Source organism: Eumetopias jubatus, unplaced genomic scaffold (assembly GCF_037043125.1).
Source record: "Eumetopias jubatus isolate StellerSeaLion01/CBP00866 unplaced genomic scaffold, mEumJub1_p1.0 scaffold_6, whole genome shotgun sequence".
In the NCBI taxonomy this organism is placed as follows: domain Eukaryota; kingdom Metazoa; phylum Chordata; class Mammalia; order Carnivora; family Otariidae; genus Eumetopias; species Eumetopias jubatus.
In genome coordinates, this window is record NW_028274812.1 from 64,802,646 (window position 1) to 64,811,608 (window position 8,963).

Sequence of the window (8,963 nt, forward strand, 5' to 3'; positions counted from 1 at the left end):
GACAGTCTACTATACTCTGAAAACTATAAAACACTGGTGAAAAAAATTGAAGACAACACAAACAATGTAAAGATATTCCATGCTCATGAATTGGAAGAATTAATATTATTAAAAGATCCATACTACTCCAAACAATCTATATGATGCAATAACTATCAAAATTCCAATGGCATTTTTCACAGAACTAGAACAAATAATACTAAAATTTGTATGGAACTGTAAAAGAGCTTGAATAGCGAAAGCAATTTTGAAAAGGCAGAACAAAGCTGGAGGTATCAAAATCCCAAATTTTAAGATAGACTACAAAGCTATGCTAATCAAGACAGCATGGTACTGGCAAAAAGTAGACACACAGGTCAATGGAACAAAATAGAGAGCCCAGAAATAAACCTATGTTTATATGGTGAAATAATCTATGACAAAGGAGGCTAGAATATGCAATGGGGAAAAGACAGTCTCTTCAACAAATGGTGCTAGGAAAACTGGACAACTACATGCAAAAGAATCACTTTCTTACAACATACACAAAAATAAGCTAAGTGGATTCCTAAACACGAAACATAAAACCTTAAAACTCCTAGAAGAAAACATAGGCAGTAATTTCTTTGACATCAGCTGTCACAACATTTTTCTAGATATACCTCCTCAGACAAGAAAAACAAAAACTGAGACCTAGTTTGTGGCGACATGGCTAATGCACCAAGAAGGTCAGAATCGTGGGTAAATATGGGACCCGTTATGGTGCTTCCATCAGGAAAATGGTGAAGAAGATTGAAATAAGCCAGCATGACAAATACACTTGCTCCTTCTGTGGCAAAACCAAGATGAAAAGACGACCTGTGGGGATCTGGCATTGTAGTTCCTGCATGAAAAACTTCACTGGTGGCGCCTGGACCTACAACACCACTTCTGCTGTCACAGTGAAGTCGGCCATCAGAAGACTGAAGGAGTTGAAAGACCCATAGAAGCTTCACCATTTGAAACATTGCTAGCCTATGATAAACAGGCTAATTTATGTAACAAAAAAAAAAAGAAAAACAAAAGCCAATATAAACTATTGAGACTACACCCCCCAAAAATATTGTGGCATGACAAAGGAAACCATACACAAAATGAAAAGGCAACCTACTGAATGGGAGAAAATGTTTGCAAATGCTATTTCTGATACCAGTTAATATCCAAAATGTATAATGAACTAACTCAACACCAAAAGAACAAATAATTAAATTAAAAAAGTGGCAGAGGACCTTAATAGACATTTTCCCAAAAGAAACATAACACATGTGCAATAGGTACATGAAAAGATGCTCAACATCACCGATCCTCAGAAAAATGCAAATCAAAACCACAAGGAAATATCACCTTATGCCTATCAGAATGGCTAGAATAAAAAAAAACAAGACACAAGTATTGGTGAGGTTGTGAGGAAAAAGGAACTCTCACGCACTCTTGGTAAGAATGTAAATTGATCCAGCCACTATGGAAAACAGTAGGGAAGTTTCTCAAAAACTTAAAAATAGAAATACCATATGATCCACTAATTCTACTACTGGGTACTTACCCAAAGAAAACAAAAACACAATTTGAAATGATATATGTACTCCTATGTTTATTGTAGCACTGTTTACAATAGCCAAACTAAGCAAGAAACCCAAGTACCCATCAACAGATGAATGGATAAAGAAGGTGTGGTATTATGTGTGTGTGTGTGTGTTTAATGGAATATTACTCAGCCATAAAAAGGAATGAGATCTTGCCATTTGTGACAATGTGGATGGACCTAGAAGGTATTATGATAAGTGAAATAAGTCAGGGAAAGACAAATTCCATATAATTTCACTTATTTATATGTGGACTCTAAAAAATAAAAGAAATGAATAAAAAAAACCAGAGACATAAATAGAGAAATAATAATTGCTAGGACAGAGGGGGCTGAGGTGATGGGCAAAATTGGTGAAGGGGAGTGAAAGGTACAGGCTTCCAGTATGGAATGAATAAATCATGGAGATAGAAGGTACAGAATAGGAAATATAGTCAATGGTACTGTATAGCATTGTATGGTGATATATGGTGCCTACACTTGTTACAGCACAACATGTAAATTTGTTGAATCACTATGTTATACACCTGAAATAATGTAATGTATGTCAACTATGTTTCAATTCTAAAAAGGGTAGTCTAGAAAGAAATTTACAGAAATATGGTCAATAGTTGTAACAAAGGAACAAAGGCAAATCAATTGAAAGAGGATGATCTTTTCAACAAATGGTATAGAAACAACTAAATATTCATATGCAAAAAATGAACCTTGATCTATCCTTCACATTTCAATCAATTAAATTTACTATATATGTTATACCTTCAATAAACCTGACTGAAATTTTATAAGAACACTATGATGTCCTTTATTTCTTTTACAATAATATATTCTGTACAGATAAATGTGTGTATACACATAGAGTAGTTCAGAAATATACTCAATAAATATGTAATTCTAAGTATATTGTGACTGGGAGTGGTGGTCAAAGGAAACTGGACTTTCTATGAATATTTAACAACATTAATTCAGTGCCTGCTATATGGTAGCACTTTTCAAAGGCTTTACACATATTAACTCATTTAATTTTCAAAGAAAACATTAAAGGTAGATACTATTATTATCTCTATATTAAAAGGAAATTAAGACACAAGATAAAAAATAACTGAGGACATTACGTTTATTGGTAGATTGGTCATTCAAATCCAATCTTACTCAAGTGACAGGCTCTTAACTGTGAAGCCACATTGCATCTGTGCCACATTTTACTTCCACTCTGAACTTCTACAAAAGTGAAATTCTAAATCACCTCTGGAATAAATAAACCAGTAAGTATACAGGAAAAAGATATGCCACAGTGTCTCAAAGTCTCTGAGTGGGCTTTTAAAATAGGTTACCAAAAGTAAGTCATTAAAACATATGAGCAGAAATCATACACAGACTTTATCATTTACTACTGTTGAGACATTTTGGGGCAAAAGAAATGCACTACATCAGAATTTACTGATACAAGTTTTATTTCTCTTCAAAAGCCCCAATTTTCTTTTGGAAAGTATTTTTTTTAAAAGATCTCATTTATTTATTTGAGAGACAGCGCACAAACGGGGGAAGGGCAGAGGGGCAAGCAGACTACCCCTGAGCGCAGAGCCCGACATGGGCCTCGATCCCAGGACCCTGAAATCATGACATGAACTGAAGTCAGATGCTTAACCTGACTGGGCCACCCAGGTGCCCCTTCTTTGGAAACTTTTTATAAAAAATCAGTGGTTAGTATGTCTTCAAGAACATAGTACAGTTTTACTTGGAAGAGTATACTTTCATATGTGAGCATTGTAGGGGGACAACAAATTGCTAATCTACATACATCATCACCATAGTTTAGGTCTATAAACTGTTAAGAAATATGCATCCATGAATTAATAGATACAATGTGTAGAAAGACTAGATAAGCCAGTCTCAAGTACCAGAATCTTGACTACAATGAATAGGCAAAGTATTCCCCGTCTAGATATCTACATATGACATCAGGGTGAGGAGGGGAAAGTTTTAATGACTTTATCATTATACCTGTCAATGCTCTTCAGGCAAATACCATCAGGAACATATCTGGAGTCACAACTGCTTTATTGAATCAGACAAAAATGGAGACCTCACAATCATAGAAAAGGAAAGTGTTAGAAAGGACTTAAAGGATTTAGGTTTGTGTTAGGTGATTTAGGGCTGAGGTCAAGGAAAAGAGGTTTTTTCATGGATTCTATCAGGTCGGAAAGACGCAGTACTATATAATTACATATTACAGGGAAAGAAGAATAGAACGTTAAAGATATAATTGCACAAAAAGCACCAGTCACTCACCACAGCTAGGATAGGGAGTTCCTTGGCATATCTGTGGTTTAGACAATGTTCTTGTTTCTGTTTGTGTTCAAACATGATTATAAAGGGGTCTTGTTTTTATCTTGATCAATCACAGTCACAGAGTGACTTGTCTGATGTTGGTTTTCCGTGAAATGGTTTATGTTTGTCTCCATAGTCTGTCTGTAAGTGCCAGGACGGCATCAGTGAAATGAAACTCTGGGAGCTGATAGTTCAGATCAGCTCCCAGATGTCAGAGGTGGGAGGGATTGTTTCTTTACCAAGATAAAAGGAGTCAAAAAGAATGGTGAACTCATTATTAAAAGAGAACCCCATACATTTTGCTCTAAAATTTACTGAAACTAATAATAAACAACAAACAATCTGATAAACAATAGGTGTACCAACAATGATTTTCAATTCCCTAATCATTAAAGAACTGCAGAAGTCAATAATAAAAGTTGACAAAGCAATGATTTGTGTTTGGATTCATTCTATTATTCTTTTCTTCCTTGCTCTTTCCCTCTTATATTTTTTGCTGCCCCTGCACATATGGTTCCTTACCCTGGGATCATCTTATTATCTACAGGAACTTTGCAAGATTTGTTTTTTCAATTGATCAAAGTTCAATGTTAGTAAAAAGCCTCTGTCATTGTTATTTCTACAGAGATTCACAAACTTCTATTGTATCTTTAAAATACCTGTACTAATGTTTTTACTTTTTCTAGTTATAGCTCAGCATACTTCCACTGTGAACCTGTTCCAAATTAGTGAGGTCAGACAATGCCCCACTCTTGCTTTTTCTTTTCTTTACTCCCTCTTTTGCAAAGGCAATGAAAGTCATCAAATTCTATTCCTAGTTAGCACAAAGAATTGTCCCCTGACTAGTCCCCCGTATGAAATTATGCCCCATGTACACAGAAAAATGAATACCTTTATTTCCAATTTCCTGATATCTTCCCAGAGTTCAGTAGTTCTTAAATTTTACCATTTATCAACTGAATATGAACATTCCTATCAGAGATATCTCTTTAAGTAACATTTTCTGTCAATTTATTATTTTGAGTCTTTATTTTCCAAATGTTAGTGTAAAATATATATTTCAAAAGCCCTGATTTGGTTTCCTCCCTCAATCTTTTCACCAAATAGAAGATTTCATGATAAACTTTACAACTTCCTGTTGTACTAAAATTTATATTTACTTAATTGGCGTGTGTGTGTGTGTGTATGTGTGTGCAAACAGAGAGTTTATTTGCAATGTTACTTTGTAAGTAAGTTCTTTGGTCTTGTTGCTTATATATTCTTTAAGAAATTGAGTGGTGGGTGGTGGGAGGGATGGGGTGGCTGGGTGATGGACATTGGGGAGGGTATGTGCTCTGGTAAGTGCTGTGAATTGTGTAAGACTGTTGAATCACAGACCTGTACCCCTGAAACAAATAATACATTATATGTGAAAAATAAAAGATGGTAGTAGGAAGGGAAAAATGAGGGGGGGAAATCGGAGGGGGAGACGAACCATGAGAGACTATGGACTCTGAGAAACAAACTGAGGGTTCTAGAGGGGAGGGGTTGGGGGGATGGGTTAGTCTGGTGATGGGTATTAAAGAGGGCATGTATTGAATGGAGCACTGGGTATTATATGCAAACAATGAATCATGGAACGCTACATCAAAAACTAATGTATGGTGATTAACATAATAAAATAAAATTTAAAAAAAGAATAAATGAGTTAGTTTAAGCAAAGTATATGCAATTATAGTGGCCCATTCAATAAATGTTAACTTTTTCTAAGGGAGGAACGTTATTTTTATAATAAAATTACCTTAAAATTAAAAAAAGAAATTGAGTTTCAATCATTATAGATTATCATCATAGCTTATGTAACTAAAGAATCAAATCATATCTATAACCTGAATTATCACTAGAGGAAGAAGCTGTCACTGTATTCCTTTGAAAATGAAGGCTGATTGGCACACATCAAAATGCAAACAAATTCCACTGAGAATAGGCTGTCACTAGGAAAGCAGGCAATTTAGGCGAATAGCTCTGTGTGCGTGTGAGTGTGCACGTGTGTAGAGGAAGAGAGAAGGGACCTGGTTGAACAATGACTTTACAGCACATGTTCCAGAAAGTGACATTTCAAAAGTAAGTCCTTACCCAATCTGATATTCTTCTATTGTAGTTTTCAATTTGTTGTTTCTGGAAGGATTTGAAAGTACTAAAATCTTCCTGTGTATTACTTTACAGAGTTTTTACTCAAATATTAAATGTTTAGACCTTCTGTGTCTAAAGTATGTCAGGAGATCTTCAATATATCTGGAATATTATATCTGATATTTTAGGGCCTTTGTACCCATAACATATTACCAAATCTTTGGCATGCTTCTGACTCTAATACTATTTATCCTTGCTTTTTTGTTAATTTTCATACTTTCATTACATTAAATTACAAAATTTTAGGAATAAAAAAATATCTAAACCATAACATACACATAAAATAAGACCATAGAGGCCACTGACATGTTGTAGAAAAGAAACATAAGGCTTTCAAGGTCAGTACCTCCACTGGGCACCCGCTTATAATAGCACTGAAACTAGTGTTGGTCCAATTCAGCACTAGGCCACTATTCCATATTTCTTATCCCAAACTGGAATGCTGCTAATCAAGTATTACTCAAAATTTCTATAGCTATGATATATTAAAAATTTTATGAGAATAATGTTTTTTCAAGGCCATAGTTTTCCTTTTTTTTCTTTTTTTTGAGAGGTGATAATATAAGATGCTACTTTGAAGAAATATGTAAATACTAAAACAACCTGGACACTTAAAATAACCTCTTTGTGATAAATGTTAACATAATATTTGTTTGTATTTTATATTAGTATAATAGTTTAAAATATTTGACAAGACAATTCCCTTCTATCTACCTTTGCTGATATAACATGAGGTTCAAAATCACAAGCAGAAATATCTCATCTAGTGACATGTGAACTGAAAAATAGGCAAATTATACCACAGCATCCATCTAAAATTATATAACACCATTTATTAGTGATCAATCTAAACTACCACTTGCATATTTTTATACTTATATTTATATATGACATACACTTTTATGATAGCTATCTTGAGTAAACAACTGGGCATGGGAACATTCAATACTTCTGGCAAAGCACCTTAGAGTGAATACTTCTCAGGTAGAAACTGCTCATCTAGTAGTTTTTCAATAATTTGGTTTAGTGAATTAGCTTTAATTATTTCATTACAATATTTCATTTTGTCTATTTTTTTCTTAATTTTAATCATAAACAAATACTTATCATATGAATCATATCAACAAATAATTTAGTTGCTGCAACAGATCAGTGTGTCCTGGTTTTCCAAGTGGGTGCTTGTGGTCTCTAGGTATTCAGTCTGTGAAATAAATTGTCCATCTGTTGTCCTAATCCATCTGTTACTTCGACTTCAGGCATTATGGTTGTCTAAAATGTTCATAAAAATACATAATAATTTATTATTTTGGCTTGATACTTTAAAATTCTCAACCAATCTATTACCAAGCCTAGTTCTTATATATTTTAATTTAAAATGCTTTTGTAATGATAGTATAATATTAAAGTCAGTTTATGATCAAGCAAATGTTATCTCAAGAAGCATAATCACATCTATAATACTGTTACTTTACTTCACTGCATGATCTGCTACAGAATTATTTGTCCCTTAGATTCACTCACACTTTTCTGAATAACTTTCATAATACCAATCATTTCCTTTTCTTTTTCTTTTTTTTTAACAAGTCTCCTTTTTCTTGACTTACTCTATCGTCATGGACTTATGCTTCTATGTAGAATTACTAGTCCTCAGATTAAGTCATTAAAAGATGAATCTGTCATTTCTAAGGGCGAAAAAAATGTGACATTTGAATTAAAAAAAGAGGTAGGTTAAATATAGGCCAAGGAAAAAGCCCATAGAAAAATATTCTTCAGCTTTTCCTTAAGATATTTGTCTGATAATAATGTGAATGATTTCTCATTAAATCTAAGCCATTTAACATATTATTTTTGTGTTTGAAAATAACAGCACTTTTGCTACACATTTTGCACTTGAGAGTTTTTGCCTCTCTTCTATAAATGTTATTTTTGATTATTAATTAGTTTCTGAAATAACTTACACAGTTTAAATAAAACCACCATCACTTTTTCATGGTGTGTTTTCTCTTTGTGTATCACATTGCATTATCTCGTCTTCCCATTACAATTCTATTCTCCATTTCTTGCCTCATTTCTACCACTTCAGTTTTTCCCAGTCCCCCTTGATAGAATATTCCCATCATCACCCATAAATTCAATACAATGCCTGTACTCACCACAATTTGTGGTTTTAGAACAATTTTAAGAAGTCTCAGCACATCACGTATTTTAGCATTAAGATAGCTTATCAGTCGACGTATTAGGCAACACTAAATACATAGACATTATATTCTATCTAAAATTAATCTCATTAGAAATTTCATCTAAGAGCAGAGGCAGATTTACCAAGAATCAAATAAAGCTTAAGTTCTTGGGCCTTTAACTAGCATGGTGCTTTCCTAAGGTCTTGGGAGGGGCCCCAAATTTTATATTACTAATATATTTTTCTTTTCTTAAAGGGCCTCTACCCTGTATAGGCTTCAGGTACCACAAAACCTAGATCTCTCCCTGCCAAGAAAGTATAGTTGATGATTAGGCTACCATATTGTTTCTAATACATAGCTCCCCACGTCAACCTTCTAAAATCATCCAATCTGATAATCTTTCTTTATATTTTTGAACCCAAAGCTTGAAATTTCAGGCCTTAGACCTAGATACCTACTTCAGACCCATCTACTAGAAAAGAGATTTTAAGTTTCTGTTTGCCATTTGTAGTAGCTGGCCTGAATCCTAGCCTGATTCTCAAAAGTGTATGGGCCGGTAATGATATACTGAATCAGCATTAACAATACCAAATTAAAAAAAAAAAAAACTAGCATTGCAGCAACACAAATAGACACAAATTAATTTATTATTAGACAAGATAAATTAGGAAAAATAAGGT

The 8,963-nt window shown here is 33.7% G+C and overlaps 1 pseudogene; it reads left to right on the top strand.

Annotated features, from left to right (window-relative positions):
* Positions 1–695: 695 nt before the first annotated feature.
* Positions 696–965, top strand: LOC114209920 (large ribosomal subunit protein eL43 pseudogene; annotated as a pseudogene).
* The last annotated feature ends 7,998 nt before the right edge of the window (positions 966–8,963 follow it).